Below are 21755 nucleotides of genomic sequence, written 5' to 3'. Positions count from 1 at the left end.
TGTCTATAATGACTGCAACTATTTGTCTGCATGGCCCCTATACTAGCCTGGGACCCTCCTGTGGGAATGGCCTTTGACTTTATCCCCACTGCGGCTGATGTCTGGTACAGAACCTCTAGTGAGCTGCAGGCACACAGTAATGCACATTGGACTGAATTTGGGAAACACACCTGTAGTTAGTAGAAGAATCCTAAATTGAAATTTCAGAAACTAGGTATTTCTGGAAATGAGACCTTCAATGAGCCTAAAAAAAGAGAAATAATATGAAGTTCAAAAAGAAATCTTGGCATACCTCAGATACTGAAGGGCAGAGACCACCAACATGTACCAAATAACCTTTATCTCTTCGTAAGTGTTCAGCATACATTTCTGCTTGTACAAAAACAGAATATACCACAGAAATGATCATCATTGTATTGAGATGTTTAAGAGAAAATGAAAACTTGCTAAATATTTCATGGTTTCTTTTTACTATCACAAAGCTTATCAAAAAGTTATCAACAAATATCAGCATGACCAGACTGAAGACCAAAAGCCTGGAGTACAGTGTTAAGATTTCTGGGCCTTAATCATATCATCTTGAAAAATAAATGGGTATGGATTAGTTGATATTAAGTCTCTCATAGCTCAAATGAATAAATTACATCTAAACGGAGTAATCAGTTACAGCTGTCCTTTGGTATCCCTGGGGGACTGGTTGTAGAACTCCCTGCAGATACCAAGATCTGAGGATGCTCAAATCCTTTATATAAAATGGCATAGTATTTGCATATAATCCACACACATCCTCCTATATACCTTAAATTACCTCTAGATTACTCATAATACCTAACACAATGTAAATTCTATGTAAATAGTTGTTACGCTGCGTTGTTTAGGAAATAATGACAAGAAAGTTGGTTGAATCCATGAATACAGAACCCACGGGCTGACTGTACATCACGACTAAAAAAGTCTGTCATTTGTCCCCGGTTCAGAGAAGTGCTATGAGAACACTGGATGTACACAGGATCTTAACTCCTTAGTGTTAGTACTGGCTAGAGCTAGTGGTTTCAGAGACCTCTTTACACACATTCCTTTTGTAAGGCTGGTGGCAGGCACCCCTCCCTTCCCTAATGAAAAAAGAGGCGACTCCTCCTGTCCCTCAGTACCCGCCCCAAAACTTAAACAAATTCCTTACTCCTGGCGCCAACATCTCCTGGCTGAAGAAGCTCCCATCCCCCAACCCTAAGGACATATAAAAACCCACTCAAACTTCTGTGCCACGCGACTTCTCGGGCCTTTCTCTCACGGGGCCGCACTTCGCCCGGGAGCGCCCTAATAAAGCCTCGTTGCTTTCCCCTTTTCAATTCTGTTCTGCTTTCCCCTTTTCAATTCTGTTCGTCTCTCTTTCTCTGGCGCCGGCTACTTCAAAGCAACCTTACATTTGGTGCCGAAACCCGGAAGGGGCCTTTGGCTGCACCACCCCCTTCCGAGAACTCTCACTTCCCAGACCGGGACCTCCGCTGACTGCCTTCCAGTCCCTGATTGACGACCTCGGCCTGGGTGAGTCACCCCGTGTTATCCCAACCCGGATCCCCCAGGAGCCTCCGTTCCTTCCGGGAATCTGTTCCCTCTCCGTTAAACCGTGGGCCCACGTCGGAGGCTCCCCCGTTCTGGGGCTGAGGCTATTCGGGGGCGCCTGAATTCCTCTCACCCCTTTCCGTGCCGGCACACTAGTCTCGGGCGGAGACGTCCCCCCAGGCTTTTGCTGACTCCATAGCCAGGATATGGTTCCTGGCTGTTGCCCCATCCCGGTTGAGGTGACATGGGTGACCAAAATTCCCTGAGAGATGCCCCTGGGGTGTCTGCTGGCCAATCTGAAGGCCCTGGATTTAGGCATTCGGCCCAAGGGCCTCATTCTTTACTGCAACACTGCCTGGCCAATGTATAAATTGGACAGTGACTCCCAATGGCCTGAAAATGGGACTTTCAGTTTCAATATTCTGCAAGACCTTAATAATTTTTGTCACAGGAATGGCAAATAGTCGGAGATCCCATATGTCCAAGCCTTTTTCTGTTGGCGCTCCCGGTCCTTCTCTCTGTCTGACCTGCCACCCCCCGCACAGGTCCTCCTTGTGCTGGACCCCCCACCCCCTCCGCCTCTTCTCCCTCTAACTCTCCCCCGGACGTCTCTTCAGACGCCCCTTCTGCTTTCTCCGATCCACCCGACTCCCTCAGCCCTCCCCTGACTCGACCTCCACCACACCCACAGGCGCCCGCCCATCCTCCCACATCTCCCAGCCGCTTGCTGTCTCCGGTCAGCCGGCACACTCGCCCCCACGCAAACCCCTCGGACCAGCCCCTGTCTGTCCCTTACAGGAGGTGGCAGGCGCCGAAGGGCTTGTACGTGTACATGCTCTCTTCTCCCTTTCTGACCCTTCTCAGATTGAAAAGTGCCTAAATTCAGGGAAATCACTCAACAGGCAGACAAAAACCCTGCGGCCTTTCTCAGCCACCTTACAGATGCCCTTATCCAACATACCCGCCTAGAGCCTACCTCCCCCGTGGGGACTGCTGTCCTTACAACTCACTTTATTACTCAGTCCTCCCCTGACATCAGAAAGAAACACAAAAAAGGCAGAGGAGGGCCCTCAGACCCCTATCCGAGACCTGGTGAATATGGCATTTAAAGTCTTCAATTCCCGAGATGAACAGGCAGAGGCCCAAAGGGAGGCCCGTGTCCGCCAAAAGGCAACCTGCAGGCCCAAGCCTTGTTTGCAGCCCTGAGGCCGGGGAGACCCGAGAAGCCATTGACCTTGTCTAAGGTGACCAGCCGCGCTCCGCCAGGCACCTACTTCAAGTGCGGTAAGGAAGGCCACTGGGCCAAGTGGTGCCGGCAGCCACTTCCACCCACGACACCTTGCCCGGCTGTGGTCAAGAGGGACACTGGAAAAGTGACTTCCCCTTGGGACAGAAGTCCGGAGGGTCAGTCCTTCCATCCCTAGACCTGCCGATGGCAGTTTGGGGTCTGGCTGCCGAAGACTGAAGAGACCCTGACTCAATGACCCCATCACCCTCGCCGAGCCCAGGGTAACAATCAAGGTAGCAGGCAAGGCAGTGTCCTTTCTGGTTGACACGGGGGCTACCTACTCTGTCCTGCCTTCCTTTTCAGGCCCTACTTATCCTTCCCAGGTGTCGGTCGTGGGTATTGACGGCAATCCCTCTCGACCCCCCACCACCGGTCCCCTAACTTGTCTAATAGATGACTGTCCCATCACCCATTCCTTCCTTATCATGCCCTCCTGTCCCACTCCACTATTGGGAAGGGACTTATTAACCAAGCTGGGAACCACCCTCCACTTTTCCTCTGGAACTTCCGCCCTCCTTCTTCTCTCTCTCTCTCCAGATTCCTCAGCTCCACCCCCAGCCTCTCCCACTTTACCGAGTCCTACATACCCCCTCCCACCAGAACTCGTAGACCCCCAGGTTTGGGACACCTCCACCCCAGTGGTGGCCACACACCACACCCCCGTCCTCATTCGACTCAAAGACCCCTCATCCTTCCCTTCCCGGCCACAGTTCCCTATTTCACCAACCCACCGCGGAGGTCTAAAACCCATCATAGAACGTCTTCTGTGCGAAAAACTTTTGATTCCAACTGACTCTCCCTATAACACACCCATTCTCCTGGTAAGAAAGCCAAATGGCTCATACCGGCTAGTCCAGGACCTCAGACTCATTAACGAGGCAGTTGTCCCCATACACCCTGTGGTGCCTAATCCTTACACTTTACTCTCTCATATTCCACCCTCCACCACCCATTTTTCTGTCCTGGACCTCAAGGATGCTTTCTTCACCATTCCTTTAGACCCAGCCAGCTACAATCTCTTTGCCTTTACATGGGAAGATCCCGACACGAACATGTCTCGACAAGTCACTTGGACTGTCCTGCCCCAGGGGTTCAGTGACAGCCCCCACCTCTTTGGTCAGGCTCTCGCCCAAGATCTTCTACAGTGCCCCTTACAACCGAGCACTGTCCTCCAATATGTGGACGATTTATTACTCTGCAGCCCCTCATACTCCGACAGCCACACACACACTGCCTCTCTACTCAACTTCCTTGCCCCTAAGGGCTACCGGGTGTCCCCCTCCAAAGTTCAGCTGTCTAAGCCTACTGTCACTTACCTTGGACTTAGTCTCACCCCCACTTCCCATCATCTCACTGTTGATCACCAGCAGGCCCTCCTCGACCTCCAGCCTCCCACCACTGCGGAACAAATTCTATCCTTCCTTGGGTTTGTTGGTTTCTTCCAACACTGGATCCCCACTTTTCTCTCCTTGCCAAACCCCTCTATGAGGCAGCACGTGATGCCTCTGCTGGCCCTCTCTTAAACCCTCAGGCTGTCTCTCGCGCATTCCTAAAACTTCGAGACTCTCTCCTACAAGCACCTCCTCTAAGACTCCCTCATCCTGAAAAACCCTTTAACCTCTACACGGATGAGTGCCAGAGCCTGGCCCTCAGAGTCTTCACCCAACCTCTGGAACCTACTCCCATTTCCACCCCAATGGCCTACTTATCCAAACAGCTGGACACCACGGTCCGTGGCCGCCCTGCCTCCGCGCCTTAGCAGCAGCCACTGCTCTCACCAGGGAGGCCCTGAAACTCTCCCTGGGACAGAACTTACATGTCTTCTCCACCCACCATTTACAGGACCTTCTGACTCACCGCTCTTTAGCCCTCCTCACCCCGTCTAGACTACTGGAATTCCATCTCTTTTTTATTGAAAATCCCACCATTACTTTATCACAGTCCCCGACTCTAAACCCTGCCACTCTGCTCCCCATTCCCTGTTTACCCTGTCCTCACACTCCTGCTCAGAAATGGTTGAAGTCTCCACTACCCCTAGACCCGATCTGTCAGACAAGCCACTTCCTACAGTGGAGTTAACTTTGTTGATGGCAGCTCTGTCACAGATGAGGACGGCAAACGCCGGGCGGCCTATGCCATTGTCTCTGCCTCTCAGGTAATAAAAGCCTCCCGACTTCCGGAGGGCACCACCTCCCAAAAGACAGAACTCATTGCTCTCACCCGAGCCTTACACCTAGCCCAAGGCGGGAGTGTAAATATTTACACAGACTCCAAATATGTGTTTATGATGGCTCACTGCCATGCTGCCATATGGAGAGAACGGGGCTTTCTCTCCACCAAGGGCTCCCCTGTTATTAACGCCACCCTTATCTCCTGTCTCCTCGAGGCCCTTCAGTTACCCACCCAATTAGCTATCATACACTGCAAGGGACACCAGACGGACGGGTCCCCCATCGCTAAGGGAAACAACTATGCTAATACTGTTGCCCATAGTCTAACATCCTAGTCCGGCTCCTCTTCTTTTCCTTTCCATTCCTTCCCTCCAGCCTCACTACACTCCAGAGGAGCCCGACAGCCTTCTCACTCAAGTGAGATCAACCACCACTGAAGGGTGGGTCCTTCTTAAGGATGGCAAGCTGGCTCTCGCTAAGGCACGGGCCCTAAAACTCATTGGCCAGGTCCACTCTTCACCTCATATTGGCACTAAGGGCCTCTTCCACCTCTTACAGCCTCTATTTTCACACCCTGCCCTGTATTCTCTCATCAAAACTGTTTGCTCGAACTGTGACATCTGTGCCTCTGTTAACCCTCAAGGGGCTTCAAACCCCCTGTATCCACCCACCAGATGCGTGGTCACCTCCCCGGACAAGACTGGCAGGTAGATTTCACTCATATGCCACCTCACTGGCGTTTCAAATATCTTTTAACACTGGTAAATACCTTTACGGGGTGGGTTAAAGCCTTTCCCACTGCCAGTGAAACTGCTGCTGTTGTTGCCTCCACTCTCATTACTGAAATTATCCCACACTTCGGCCTTCCTTCCTCCATTCAGTCTGACAGTGGCCCTGCTTTTGTTTCTAAGGTTGTTCATCAGGTCTGTGAGGCTCTCAATGTCGAGTGAAAACTTCATGTTCCCTGCAGGCCTCAGTCCTCAGGAAAGGTTAAAAGGGCTAACAGACTAATCAAAGACCACCTCACCAAACTCATTATTGAGACCCGCCAAGCATGGCTTGACCTTTTGCCCTTAGCTCTCACCCGGATCAGGGCAGCCCCCCGACATCCTACCTACCTTAGCCCTTTTGAACTCATGTATGGCCGGCTTTTTCTCATTAGCCACCATCTTCCAGCCCAGCCCCCACCTTTGGCCTCCCATCTCCCATCTCTCTCCCTCCTCAGACAACTTCTCCGGGCCCACACAGACAGATATCTACCTCAGCCTCCAGAGACCGACTCAGATATCTCTCACACAGATATCCTCGACCCTTGAGACCAGCACTGGAAAATTAAAGTCACAGGAAAAGTATACTGAAAAATACACGACTATTAACGTCAGCCGTGAATATGTCCTGGCCCACCAGACACAGGTTCAAATATCTATCAATATGCTGGAAGCAGAACCAACTCTAGCAGGACAACTTTCCTGCCGCCCTAAACATCTCCCTCTTACCTCCTGGCTAAATATTATTCAACATACCCTCGCCTTCTTAAAATGCCTCTAAAATAATCTGTAACATCTCCCACTGTTTCCTCTGTGCCTCCCTTCAGTGACTCCCTACTGGCCGCTGTTCCCCTAAACTTTTCTTACCCTTAAAAGACTCCCTCATCGGGTCCCTCATGCTCCACTCCACTCACTCGAGTTCCCCTATGGGAACCTGAGCCCACAGGCCACCTTATGCGGATCACATATGCTTTCTCACCACCCTCACTGACCCCAACCTACAACTTCATGGACGCTGTCTCACTAACCGTACTATGACCATGACCACCTCTTCTGCTCCGGGACAGTTCTTCTGGTGCAACGGAACACTTACCCGCTACGTCAATATGTCCACCCCGGGTCCTTGTTTCCCTGTCATGGTCATCCCTCAATTAACTCTATACGGTGAGTCTGAATTTGGGTGGCTTCTCCCGGGACCCCGCTCAAAATGAGCCATCTTCTTGCCAGTCATGATAGGTCTCAACTTGGTCTCCTCCATCGCAGTCTCAGGGCTTGCGGGAGGCGCCCTGGGCCACAGTATTATTTCTGCCCAAGACTTTGCAGATCGCCTACAGCTATCCCTGGAAACCACGTCATCCACGTCACTAACTTCCCTGCAGAGACAACCGACTTCTCTGGCTCAGTTTCTCCAATGCCGCCTGCAGAAATTGTCCAGAGTAGCAGTAAACCAGATGCTTCTTCACCCCTCCCCTCCCCTTCCAGTCACCCCTCCACCAGCCGACTCCAGCCCATAGCCCCCACTATGCCCCTCAAAAGCAGGAAGTAGCCAGAAAGACCATGACACCCTATTATCACTAAAAGGCTGGAATGTAAGGCTGGTGGCAGGCACCCCTCCCTTCCCTAATGAAAAAAGAGGCAGCTGCTCCTGTCCCTGGGTACCCGCCCCAAAACTTAAAGAAATTCCTTACTCCTGGGGCCCACATCTCCTGGCCGAAGAAACGCCCATCCCCCAACCCTAAGGACATATAAAAACCCACTCAAACTTCTGTGCCACGCGACTTCTCGGGTCTCTCTCTCACGGGGCCCGAAAACTTCGCCCGGGAGCACCCTAATAAAGCCTCGTTGCTTTCCCCTTTTCAATTCTGTTCATCTTTCTTTCTCTGGTGCCGGCTACTTCAAAGAAACCTTACACCTTTGTTGGGGAAATAACGTACCAAGAAAACCTTTCAATCAGACAAATATCAACAGCAGGTATTATACAGCTTGTGATAATGTTAAGAGCAATAAGAAAAAAACAGACAAATTACTTGAGTTAGACAGCATGATTTTGGAAACCACAAATACTAGGATTATAGATAATTTTTTTTCTTGCTTGACAAAAAAATTCAAAATTCTTAGACTGTCATCTCATAGTCAATATTGTGAAGGGAACCTGGTCTGAAATCAAAGATTCACTGAATTGAGACTTGAATTACTAGCAAATCCTATACCTGGCACAGAGGGAGTACACAAATATTGTTGAATGAATCCATGAGTACTTTTACTTATGTTTTAATCATTTTTAAATAATAATGGGAGATTTGTAAATTTTATTGTGTTCATTAAGTAATAGTAGTAACAAGAGTAGCCTAGCACTTATTGAATGCTCTGCTCCAAGCAACATGCTAAGCACTTTATATACACATCACCTCACATGATTCTCCCAAACACCCCGTGAGGGAGCTATTATTATTTCCATTTTACAGATGATGATACTGAGGTGATAGGAGTTTAGGTCACAAATCTGTTAAGTATTAGTGCTAGAATTCAGGCAGAGTCTTTCATCTTTAGGTAATTAATACCTAACCTTCTTCATTAACTTACTTCATTTAATTTGTTAATCTCTTTGGATTATAAATGTATTCTACAGACAAAATAGTGAAACTACCTAGCTTTACATTTTTATATTGCAGTGAAAAAGAAGTAAAGAGCTATAGTACACTAAAGGAGTCAGAAGGTATACATTACACCCATCACCTAACCCTTCACTAACTCAATACAAAATATCTACTGGATACCCTATGGGCTGCACGCTGTACTTGGCAGTGAACAAAATCCCTGATCTTGCTGAGCTAGTATGTAAGGGTGGGAAGGCAGTGAACCCAGCAATCAATCAAGTATCAAGTAAGCAAAACACACAGTATTGTGACAAGTGATATGGTGGAAAATAATGCAAGGAAAGAAAAAAACAGTTACAATTAAACCAGATGATATAATATTTTAAGTTGTGTATATGTATTAATATATGCATAAAGAAATGCATTGAAATGCTCACTAAAATATTCATAGTGGTTACTGAAGGTTGCAGAAACTTCAGGTAATTTTAATCTTCTTATATTTTCATATTTTATTTAAAAATCTTAGTAAGCCATTATCTATACAAGCAGAAAAAAATAAAACCATCGCTAACATGGAAAACTTAAAAACCCACAGAAACATACAGATAAAAATAAATAGAGGTAACCGCATAACTATCACAAGAAATGATAGAATTTTCTCTAGTGCCTGTGATTATTCTAACTATTATAAGCATTTAGGGACTATCTAAAGTTGAAAATATTCCTGAAATAGATGAAATTATTAAAGTGAGGGAAAGCAAATAGTTTCCATCACTAATACCGATTTGATAGATTAGTACTGGTTACCTGAGGAAAGCTGAGAAGTTGGTTTTGTTCACCAGGTAACCGCACCTGGAAAGTGTCCAGTTAGGGCTCAGTGGAAAAGAATGCAGCTTATCTACTTGCTAACTAAATCTTGGGTTTAAGCTTTTAGCAATTTTCTGCTCTTTAAAAAGTTGACCTCCAACTGGCCAATTTCTCTTTCTGTATAAAGAAAAGCCGCAAACAGGAATAAAATATTAAAACAGCTCAGGCACCCAACACAACACAGAAGCAGGTAAGTATTATTTTACAAATAGGTTAGGATTCCTCAGTAAATTGTTAAACCAACCTAGTGTAAACTTCAGATTCCATCTATCTTGTTCTATTTGATTTTCTTGCCTTCCTGAGAAGTCACCTCCTGTCAGGTTTTCTTTAGCATCAAACCGGTCTTCACTTATTTCTTGGTAATTTCTACAGTCTCATAAATTGAAAACAATGAGCTATGAATTACCTACAATGTTTAACCCTCTGAAAAGTTATCTAAAAAGCATGATGAATCACTATGATAATTACTTGTTTTATATACAAATCTAAAGATGAATATTAAGCAAAATAAGAGAATCGAGCATAAAGCTTTTGTGAGAAGGGATTTCAGCAGTCCCGGAATAAAAAGTTCTTTTCAGTTTGAGTGATCTGCTTCCTAGTTTCCCTTTAATTAATATTGATTCCCAGTTTATTAAAACTGTTACTTTTCTGATTTTTCAATTGTTATTTATTGGAAAGAAGACATTACCTTTATGTACAGAATAAGAGAAAACTTCTTTAAAATGACTAAGTAGTGCTGCAGCTCTTTATATCATTAAAATTAATGATCTTTTTGGAATGACCATAATCTCTTTTCATAGAGGAGAAAACTAAAAAAATGTACACAATTTACAGAGATACAATTAGACACAAGAAAGAAACTTTTCAAATTGGAAACATGAAGCAGAAGAATAAAAGTCCATATTATTATTCAGCATTATCGGATATATCAGGTGACTTTAAAGACAAGACAAGCAAAAATAAGAACATACTTAACATTCACAATCAGAATGATGCCATTGTAGTCAATTAAAAATATTTATTTTAATTTAATGAATAAACACTAGAGATATTTTAAACCTTGACTGTTTTCTGGCAACTGTGAAAGATATTTTTATACTAACTTTTATCATCAACTTTCAGTTGGTCAAAGTCTACATTTATATCACCATTTTTTAAACCGTGTTTCTTGGGTGATGTATTTTGTTTAGGATGACTACTGTCAGATAACAAAGATATCTGAGGATTAAGATAATAAAAACAGTAATAAGGACTAGCAATTATTGCGCTCTTACTATGTGACAGGCACTCTTCACTGGCATTATTTAGCCCGTACAATAAGGAAGGCTATGAGAGTAAAACCATCAACTTGACTTCACAGATGAGAAAACTGAATCTAAGAAACTCATTGCGCCAAGTCACAGTTAACAAGAATTAGGATTTGAATCCAGTCTGTGTATAGTTACTATGTGCTAACACTAGTATTTTGGAAAGTGTGGCAGATACACACTAGAAGTACTTGAGATAACTTTGGGAGGTATGTATAAATATTAATAACATTAACCTTTAACAGTTATGTATTTAATTTAGTGTATGCTTATGTATATCTTTTATTTATGGGAAGTAATATTTCTTATATGTAAGAGTGAATTCTTCTTCACACTTAAATTTTTGTGAAAAGGAGAATCATTTGAAGAAAAATACAGAATAACATTACAGGTAACATAGGGCTATGGTAAATTGTGAAGATGGTACATGAATAGCTGAAATTTAGAAATACTATACTACACTATACTGGCTTTCATGCATAACTAGTTAATTTAATGAGACAGGGACTAAAACATAATCCCAACTTAAAATAGATATTGTTTTATAGCCAAAAGTATGATTATAAAAATTGTTACAACTACATCTTGCACTTTTAAAAATAATTTATTCTTCCTAAATAAGCAGGTTATACCATTGGTACCATTGCAATCAAAATAAAGCCCTTAAGAATTATCATATAGTACTAAATGTATAAATTGTTTAACCAAAGTATTAATACCTAAGAAATTTAAGTACATGAAAATCTAGTTATGAATCTGTTCTTTGTGGATAACTGAGTTTTTTAAAAAACGAATTTAACAATAGAAGAATTTGTTAAAACAATTTACTTTTTATCATTCATGTTAGTAGAAAGGAACATATATTAATCAAGTATTTCACTTTGGACTTGGGAATCCATCTTGGGGGATTACCTAAGACCACTCAAAGAATGAAACCTTAAAGTTAAGACCAAAGTCAGAAAAGCAGAAATAAACTTCAGCTTTCCTATTCCATTGCCTCCTGGCCTGATAATGGAATGTAACTTATGTTACTATAACACTTTATGATTTGCAGGATGTTCTTATATAGATTAAACCATCTTTCCTGATTGTCATCTGACCAAGATTCCCTTGGTGGAAAAAGACAGAATGAGAAAACTTATGAGAGGCATTTAAAAACTATTTTCATCATTTCAACAAAGGAGAAATTAAAACTTTGCTCTACCTAAAATAAATGGAACATTACTTTATTCTACCTCATGACATGAAGGTGCAAGATATTAGTTTTAACTACACTCATGCAACACGATGGTGGCTATATATCATGGATTTGCCCGGGACAGTCCAGATTTATACCTATTGCTGTGGTGAATGATTAACATTACTATTACTCTGTTTCATCCTCAAAAGTCTAGTGATTTGGTGATAAACTATATGCTTACCCTACTCAACATATATTGCTGATATCTGTTTCATTAGGCTTAAATACACCATTATGTTCCTCCTAATTAAAGTAAGCTATAAAGTAAGCTAGTTGAGTGAAAAGAAGGATGTCAGAGTCTCTAAAAATTATAATTTACTTAAGCCATAAAATTAAAGATTTGGGGCTGGGCGCTCTAAACTTCTGACTTGTGTCATCGCTGGTTTGCAATGTGGGATATGCTCGCCTGAGGGAGGATCAAAATGATCTACTGGGAAGTTAGAGGAAAATACTAGAACTTCCTTTTTCTTTTTTTTCTTTTCTTTCTTTTTTTTTTTTTTTTTTTTTTTTGAGACAGAGTCTCTCTCTGTTGCCCGGGCTAGAGAGCCGTGGCATCAGCCTAGCTCACAGCAACCTCAAACTCCTGGGCTCAAGCGATCCTCCTGCCTGAGCCTCCCAGGTAGCTGGGACTACAGGCATGTGCCACCATGCCTGGCTAATTTTTTCTATATATATATTTTTTAGCTGTCCATATAATTTCTTTCTATTTTTAGTAGAGATGGGGTCTCGCTCTTGCTCAGGCTGGTCTCCAACTCCTGAGCTCAAACAATCTGCCTGCCTTGGCCTCCCAGAGTGCTAGGATTACAGGCGTGAGCCACCAAGAACTTCCATTTTTATTTTTCATCTTTTAAAAAATTAAGCTGTAATAACGATTAGTATATAGAGTGACAAAGATGCCTGGTGGCTACTATGTTATTTCTACAAGAGTTACTAGGAACAGAATAAGGAGAACGTGCCAAATTAGATTCATGCCAAACCATACTGGAAAATAAACATAAAAACAAAAGATGTTATAGTATATAATGTCTTAAATTAATCTTCAATTTATCTAAATGTGCCTTTTTCTATACCTTGAAAGAATTGATTTTATGTTATAATATAAATGGAATATGAACAAAAGTGTGGAAGACTTCAACTGGAGAATTTTAGTTTAAGAAATCTCTAATTTGTGTGTATAATCTTGAGGTTCACAAGGTATTAGTCAAACAAGTCAGGCTTACTGTTCACTCTCTCTTTTGGTTTTTCTTTTTACTTTTTTTTTTTTTTTAAGACAAGTGCAGTAGTGAGAAGAAGGGAAAGAGCAGAACAAGGCATTCAGTCTATAACTGACTGTGAACAATCGAGATAACTGACTACCTTCAGACCAGCCTGTTCGCTCTCATATTAAAATGTAAGACAATACAAGGCTAAACTTAAAGAACCACTACTACATTCTTCCCCAATTGCTAAAGATTTTAAAGTCTGAAGATACAAAATAATGGAACACTCAAACTGCTGGTGAGAATGTAAAAGAATAACATCAACTTTGAAACAATTTGCTCTTGCATGGTCAAGGTGAACTCTTTAGACTTTAGAGCCAATAATTTCACTCCTAGGTATATACTCTAGAGCAGGGGTCCCCAACCCTTTTTGGCACCAGAGACCGGGTTCATGGAAAATAATTTTTCAGATGGGGGGGTGTGGGGAGCCATGAGGAATGGCTGTAAACACAGATGATGAAGTCACTCATCTCCTGCCATGCAGCCCCCCAGTTCCCAAGTTTAATGGAAGACAATTTTTCCCACAGACCGGGTGGCGGGGGGCGCTATTCTGCCACCTGGTCATGGGGGACCACAGCCCTAGGGATACTGATGCACATGTTCACCAGGCTACACACACACAAATGCATAAAAGAGCAATGTTCTTAATGGTCGCATTGGGTATCAACCTAGATTATAAAAAAACTATAATGGATAAATCTATTATGGTACAGCCACACAACAAGACAATAAAGAAAAATTAACATGAAATTTAGCTGCCTACATGAATATGGATCAATCTTATAAATAAATATAATATTGAATTAAAGAAGAAAACACGAAGGATCACCTCCAGTTATGACTCCATTTAAAGTCAAAATAGGCAAGCTAAACTGTATTGTTTAGGGATACATACATAGATGATAAAAATCATGGAAGGAAGTAATTACCATAAAAATCAGGGTAGCAATTCCACTAGATATTGAAACAGGAACGTATGTAATTGGAAAGGACACAGGAGGCTTCTGGGGTGCTGACAATGTCCTATTTCTTACCTTGAGTAATATTTGCTTCACAATACATTTGTTTCATAATTATCATATGTACATTTATGTGTAAATAAACCCTTTTAAATTATCAATTTTTTATATCATAATGGTATTGTGGTTAAGTCTTTTTTAGGGATACATATTGAAATAATTATGGATAAACTGATATGCCTCAGATTTGCCTTCAAAATAACAGAGGAAAGGAAGAGAGTGGATAGAATAAAGTAAAGATAAGAATTGAAATTGTTGAAGCTGAGAGATGGATACATGGGGCTCATTATACTACTGTCTACTTTTGAATATGTTTAAAAGTTTTCATTAGTACAAAGTTTTTTAAAAGCCTTTATGGAAATAACTAAAAAATGAAGACATACACTAGCTTCATAAATGGGAATACTCATATCTATAGATTTAGTGCAAGTCTAATCCAAAGTCCAACAGGGCTTTTGGAAAACTTAACAAACTAATTTGAAAATTTATATGGCCATTCCATGTAAATATAATATATAAATATAAATATAAATTATATTTCACTCTGTATAAATATTTATACAGAGTGGCCATATAAATTTTAAGAATGGGCAAAACATTACAAAAGAAGAACAAAAAGAAAGGGACCCGCCTTCCCAGGTATCAGGACACTATAAAGCAAACTGCAGAAGATACTGTGGAGTTGGCACAATGATGAACCAGTGGGCTAAACAACCTATAATCGAACGCATCATGGATGGGAGCCTGATACACTATTCTATACTGCATACCAGTGGTGAAAGGAAAGACTACTTAGTAAGTAGTTGTGAAACAGGATTCTCCATATAGAAAATAAATGCAATTAAATCTCTTCTTCAAAAATCAATTCCAGGCTTCCATGTAAAAGGCAAGATTTTTCAAGTTTTACAAGTAAATCTGGATGAAATCTTTATTACCGAGTGTAAGAAACCATTCTTAAACACAAAAACATACGCTGAGAAGATGTTAGGTAAGTATGTTTTAACACATATAACCAACAAAGAATTTGTTTTCAGAACATAAAGGGAGGCTTATGAAAAACCGGAAAATGTGCAAAAGACATGAACAAGCATGTCTTTCACAGAAGAAACCATACCAAGCAATTAAGCACATAAAGAAATGCCTAATCTCTTAGCAATCAGAAAAGAACAAGTCCATGAAATCCCATTTTACCCATCAGATTAGCAAAAATTTAAATGTCAGAAAAAATCAAGCATTGATGAAGATGTGAAAGTGGAACTTACACACAGTGACGTGGGAGCAATTATCACTTTGGAAAATAATGTGGCCCTATCTTGTACAATTGGTCATGCCCACACCTCACAACTGAGAATTCTACTTCTAGATATATGTTAGAGAAACAAGGATACTAAAAGTCAGGGGGGTACTAAGATATATGTACAAAAATTTGCAGCATAGTTTGTAACAGAAAAAAACGTTAAAAACTAGAAACTACTCAACTGTCCACCACTAGGACATCTGTATTGGGTGGTGGCTTATACCTGTTTATTGGTGTGCATCATTACATAAGTTTTATTTTTTTTGTATAAATCAGTTTCAAAAGGAATTAAATCTTTTCTTTTAAATATTATTGATTGCTTTATCTGATGTCATATTTTAAGTAACTAAAAATTGCAACAACCTCATGTTTGCTAAGAAATGACTCACTTTGGCCAGGCGTGGTGGCTCACTCCTGTAATCCTAGCACTCTGGGAGGCCGAGGTGGGAGGACTGCTTGAGCTCAGGAGTTTGAGACCAGCCTGAGCAAGAGCAAGACCCCATCTCTACTAAAAATAGAAAGAAATTAGCCAAACAACTAAAAATAGAAAAAATTAGCCAGGCATGGTGGTGCATGCCTGTAGTCCCAGCTACCCGGGAGACTGAGGCAGGAGGATCCCGTGAGTCCAGGAGTTGGAGGTTGCTGTGAGCTAGGCTGATGCCACGGCACTCTAGCCCAGGCAACAGAGTGAGATTGTCTCAAAACAAAACAAACAAAAAGAAGACTTGCTTCATTTTGAGGTATGTAGTTTAAAAACTCCAATCTGAACAGAATAAACATCAATTTAAGAAAAGCATTAAAGCAAAATTTCCCCTGACACTTAGAAACCTACAAAGACATTATGATTTCAAAAAATAAAAGGCTTTCTACTAACTTCTTACCCCCTTCCCCATATTGAACTCACACTGAATGCTGTGGACATTAGATCACCAACGGACAGCTCCGAGCTGGTTAAGGACACAAACAACAGGGTGGGCACACCAAAACCTGTCTGCTCCACTGTTTTGCCAAGAGACGTTCTAGTTTGTTTTCAAGTACATATGGCCAAATTTGAACTTTCTTCACAGTTATATTAAAGGAGCTGCAGAGGTGTAATCCACAAGGAATACCATCTGCTACACCCCAAAGTGACCGTCTGCAACAAAACACGGTGGCCACTCCTGAGGCAGCAGAGACAGTTCCAGCATATTAAATGGCCTTTGGAACTTCTAGGTTTAACAGTACAGGTAAAACATTTCAATCGGTCCTCTAAGATGCCTTTCTAGAAAGTACGGTTCTTTTTCATTTCTCAACTGATAATTTTCTATTTTTATTAAGTGAACTCATTTATTTGTTTTGAGATGACTGGTTATAGAATATGGTTTTGTGTGAAATTAAACAAATCAAGAACATGCACATTTGTGTTTTCAGAAAAAGAATAAAAGACATTTCTATTACACTCCCGCCTCATTTAGGGTGTGGAACGTGGTTCCCGAAAGTGGAGGTGCTGAGCGAGCCTGCGCCGTCCGGGGCGCCTTCAGCACAGCGCTACGGAGACACAGCGCACTGACCAGTCGCTCCTCTGCTTTACACAAATCCCTGAAATCAGGGAACGCCCCAGTTAGAGTGTCTCTGGCCACCTGTCATAGAATTGTTGGTTAATCCCCTCGGGCTGCACGAATGGCTCTGATGTTTCCAGAATGTCTAATGGTCTTACAGCAACCCCAGCTCTCTACTGATCCGTCCCCCTCCGTTTCCTCAGTCGCTTCCCCTGAAGAAAACTCGAACTGTCCACACAGTAAGCACAGTGCTCTTCCTTTGCTTCACCAGGGCAGGTCCTCCACCGGCACCAGCACACATTTGCACACCCCATTATTATAGGTTAAAACTGTACAGCAGAACAATAAATGGCAGAAAGAAAAGCCGCCACCAAGAATAAACAACCTTATTGCAGAACGTGCTCTACACTCCATTCCAGACAGCTGAGGGGTCCCGGGGGAGTGTGCGGAAGGAGCAAGGTGGCTCGCGTGGCCAGAGGGGACAGCGCGGCCAGTCAGTGCTGGTTCTCAGTCGGACGCATGGTGAGCCAACCACTAGAAAAAGTGCATGTCCTTCCTCTTCATTTTTAGTCAAAACCATTCAATGATAAAAAGAATAAAAACCAAAGACGTTCCATGACCTGGAAGGCCAAACATGAGCTGCCTTTGGTCACCTCTCTGGCCTCACTCCCACCCCTGGCCCCGCGGCTCGCAGCCACTCTGCCTTCTTCAATGTTCCTCTCGCACACACAGCTTGGCACTTCCTAACCTCTGATGAAAATGCTCTGCCCTCCGGAGCTTTGTGGCTGACGCCCTTAAACCCTTGCCTGTGTTTCACCTCACTGATGCCTTCCCTGAACACCCTGTTTAAATTAACATCTCCATCTCTCCCATATGATTCTCTATCTTCCTTGTTTTTATTTCATTTCAGAATACTACAGGGGTACAGACGTTTTGGTTACATGGATGCTTTTGTCATTCTCTATCTTCTTTTTCCACAGAGCAGTTATCATCCCCTGATATCACATACACATTTGTACAGTAAACATCTTCTCCACTAGAGTGAGAGCCACGAGGGGAGAAATGATGTCTGTTTTATTATTATTTCATCAGTACCTGGCTCATTATGGAAATACCAGAGTGTTACTAATTGTACAAATGTATGGTAACTGCATATATGTCTAAAATGATACATTTCAGAGACAAACAGTATCACAAAATATCAGTGCCATGTGGGAAAACATTAGAAGGGAAGGCAGATAATATAAACAGAAAAGTGGCGTTTTTTCCCCCGGTAAATCAGTGTTCATTGTTTTTAAGCTCGCCTTAGAAGTTCACCAGCACTGTGATGCACAACAGTAAGTGGGTAAAGAATCCACTACAGTTCTGTAAACAGCTAACAGATCTTTCTCTTTTGTTTTAAACTAAATTGCAAGGCAGCAACCACACAATTTAAAATCCATAACCTTTGCTGTATCTAGCAACAGCAACTCCAGCACTTACAGTCAGTTCAAAAGTTTCAGATTACCACGGCTCAAAACATTGGGACCTTATTATACTCTGTATTGTACTGTGTTAAAATGAAGGAGTAGGAAGAGAAAAATGATTCTTATGCTACTACTGAGAAAAATGCATTCTATTTTCTTCCCAATATCGGATTGTTCCTTTTTCACACATGGAATGTGCAAGAGCAGGGGTGATAAAAGAACAAGTGGGAGAACTGGCACGCAGCACTTTATTTCAATAAATACTTTAGAAAAGATAATTTTAGAGACGACCAAGCAGCTTTCAGATAAGGCAGTCTTGCTACTGTGCAGTAGAACATTAAGGATATTTTTGCAGAATGTAAAGAGACATAAAATTATTAATGCTTTCTTTAAATCTGTTTCCTGATGCCAACAAGCAAGGTATTATCTCACTATGATGACCACAGGCCCTGCAGGCCAAAAAGGTTAAGAAATGAGATGTCCACGGAGTTTCTGTGGAATATTTCACATAAACATGTATTTATTAAAGAATAACACAATGCTGACATGTTAAATATTGTATGCAAAAAAAATCAAGTTGCAAATCCTCAGCAGAAAATGTATTTCTGATGTTTCATTCTTGCAACTCTAAGGCTTTATGTTCCTGCTACTTAAGTTTCTAATCTGTGTCTTTCTACTTTAGCTATTGATAAGTATATCTTTATAACATGCCTGAATAGAAGTCACTTTATTATAATGAGAATACTGGCAAGCAATCAATCAATCTTGAAAAAATATGGCAATTTGACTTCTGGTTTCCAATCTGTAAGGAGCTTAGAAGTCATCATTCCCATCCACAGAACAAGAAATAGGCTGAACAAATGGAAAACCCAACATCTCAGATCCACTGGAGAAATGAGGGTGCACAGAAAACTGCTGCTCCCCAAACGAGAGAGACAGGCAGGCAGACACAGAGAACCACAACTCAGCCAGAACAGAAACCCACAAGCAGAAACTCTGCAGGACCCAGTACCAGGGCAGGAAAATCTAAACTGTAATTTATGACTAGCTGGAGGCTCAGCGTAGACAAGTTTAACAGTTAAGGACTCCAGGGGTGCCTGGTCTCAGGCAGGCCCCCACAGGTCTGTGGGTTTCACCTCCAGGAACCGCCCTACCAGGTTCCCACGGTGAAGGTCAGAGAAAGTCTCCTGTGCCTCAGCAAAGGGAGGGAAGGCAGCCATGAAGCAACACACCAGCGCATTCTGTTCTCCTAGTAAGGCTGGCCCTCGAGAGAAACTTTCACCGGAGCCTAACCAACCGGGTTTTACCAAAAACTAACCAAGTTGGGGGAGGGGAAATAAATATCCCACTCCAGTCTGCTCCAGCCCTTTTGTCTCACTTGGGGGTAGAAACAAAACAAAACTGAGAAGCACTTTTGTGTAGGTCACAGCCAGGGGCACAGACTCACTGAAAACCTGAGAACTAACCACGGCACTGTCTAATGTCTCCCCTCCCCCCACACCTTGCCACACACCTACAGGGCTCCCACATAACAGGATGACAAAAGAAATAAGTGCCTTATTAGTCTCAAACTCAAAGACAAGAGAGGACAAACATAAGGGCACAAGAGGAAACTTTATCCTCCAACACCTAAAGCTAGTAAATAGTAAATAGTAAAAGTAAATAGTAAAATGGCCTAAACCCCAACCAGATAAACATAAAACCTCACAACAAATGCGTATTTACCATGGCTCCTTTTACCCAGTATATCATCATATTCAACAAAAAATTACAAGGCATACTTAATATGGCAATAGGACTCAAGTGTTCCACAATCTTTTAAAACGCTGTTGAAAATGTAATCTTTGATAACATGGTCAATTATAAAAAGTCAGGATAAGCAGGGATATTCAGCCAACACTAGCACTATTCAACATTATACTAGAGGTCTTAGTTAATTCAGTTAAGATTCCAAAAGGATAAACAGTTTAAATATCAGAAAACAACTAAAAAATGCCACTATTTGGAGATATTTGGAAGACAATAAGCATTTCAACTATCAAACTAACTGAAAACCAGGTCCAGCAGTGCATGCCTGTAGTCCCAGCTACTAGGGAGGCTGAGGACGGAGGATCACCTGCATCCAGGTGTTTGAAGACCAGCCTGGGCAACATAGCAAAATCCTATCACAAAAAAGAAAATGATAATAACAAAAATAAAATTTAAAAAACTAATTCAAGTGTTCAGTATGGTGTTTGGATTAAAAATTAGCATATAAAAATTATTAGGTTCCTATATATTAATCAGTTAGGAAAATATAACAATAGGACTTCAAATAGAAAGAAAAATCCATAAAATACCTAGAACAAATCTAACAAGAAATATGCAAACTTACATAATAAAATTTTACAACTTTACTAAAAGAATATGAGACTGGGCGCTGTGGCTCATGCCTATAAACCTAGCACTTTGGAAGGCTAAGGCAAGAGGATTGCTTGCGCTCAGAAGTTCAAGACCAGCCTGAGCATGAGTGGAACCCTGTCTCTAGAAAAAAATAGAAAAATTAGCCGGGCATGGTGGTGCATGCCTGCAGTCTCGTATACTCGGGAGGTGAGGCAGGAGGATTGCTTGAGCCCAGGAGTTTGAGGTTGCTGTGAGCTAGGTTGATGCCACGGCACTCTAGCCCGGGCAACAGAGTGAGACTCTGTCTCAAAAATAAATAAATAAATAAATAAATAAAAGAAGAAGTACCAATACCTGCTCAAATTCCTGACCTTCAAAAATGAGAGGTAAATTATTAATAAAAGAATTGCTCGTTAAAACCACTAAGTTCTAAGATAGTTTGTTACATGGCAATAGATAACAGGAACCCGTACATGATTATTTTCATTTAGTTTGTATACACTTTTTAACTAAAGATTTTCATGTTTTTGAGGAAATCTTTGTGTAACTAACCTTATTGGCCCAAATGAGGTCATCCAATTCCTATCAAGATTGCAAACTGTCACAGGCTTCTGGTCCCAACAGAATCAACCCTGGGAAGGAAAAAACACAGAAGTAAATCCAGATTCCAGGAACAGTAATAGCAGCAGCAACAAAAAGAAACACAAACTGTTGGAGATACCAGAAGCTGTACTGAACTTATCTGAGAGGAAACGGGTGACCAGAAGCAAAGGGCAGCAGAGGTCAGAGTTAAAAGACAAATGAGCTAAAAGCTTTTTTGAATTCTGCCCTTGCCCCTCCTTGATTGTCCCTTCACCACAGAAATTAGCAGCAACAGCCTAGATGTCTTTGGCAGCAAGATAAAATGCAGACAACACAAAAGCCCTGTGGGGAAAGCTGTGGAAACAGGTACAGTGCCCTCGGCGCTCACCCTTCCTGCCCCCACTCGGGCTCC

General features: G+C 42.1%; 3 long non-coding RNA genes across 8 annotated transcripts in view; 2 read left to right on the top strand and 1 right to left on the bottom strand.

Annotated features, from left to right (window-relative positions):
• The window catches only part of LOC138388607 (uncharacterized), an 84132-nt gene extending 70847 nt beyond the window's left edge, over window positions 1–13285 (top strand). Inside the window, exon 4 of the long non-coding RNA XR_011234145.1 lies at window positions 13071–13285. This is a non-coding gene — a long non-coding RNA (uncharacterized lncRNA). The remainder of the gene's footprint in view (window positions 1–13070) is intronic.
• LOC138388605 (uncharacterized) overlaps window positions 1–21755 on the bottom strand; it is a 203298-nt gene that overhangs the window by 7989 nt on the left and 173554 nt on the right. For 3 of the 6 annotated variants that reach the window (XR_011234138.1, XR_011234136.1, XR_011234137.1), the window contains 2 exons: window positions 21314–21393; window positions 293–369 (listed from right to left, as the gene is read on the bottom strand). The exons of 1 other annotated variant lie outside the window; for it this stretch is intronic. This is a non-coding gene — a long non-coding RNA (uncharacterized lncRNA). Of the gene's footprint in view, window positions 1–292; window positions 373–21313; window positions 21394–21755 lie in introns of all 6 variants that reach the window. 2 more of the 6 variants (XR_011234140.1, XR_011234139.1) reach the window with 2 other exon arrangements.
• The window catches only part of LOC138388608 (uncharacterized), a 215466-nt gene that overhangs the window by 80446 nt on the left and 113265 nt on the right, over window positions 1–21755 (top strand). The gene's annotated exons all lie outside the window — the stretch shown is intronic.

The sequence above is a fragment of the Eulemur rufifrons genome, chromosome 7 (genome assembly GCF_041146395.1).
Source record: "Eulemur rufifrons isolate Redbay chromosome 7, OSU_ERuf_1, whole genome shotgun sequence".
NCBI classification, from domain to species: domain Eukaryota; kingdom Metazoa; phylum Chordata; class Mammalia; order Primates; family Lemuridae; genus Eulemur; species Eulemur rufifrons.
The sequence above is the reverse complement of the archived record's forward strand: the minus strand, read 5'-3'. Positions and strand labels throughout refer to the sequence as shown.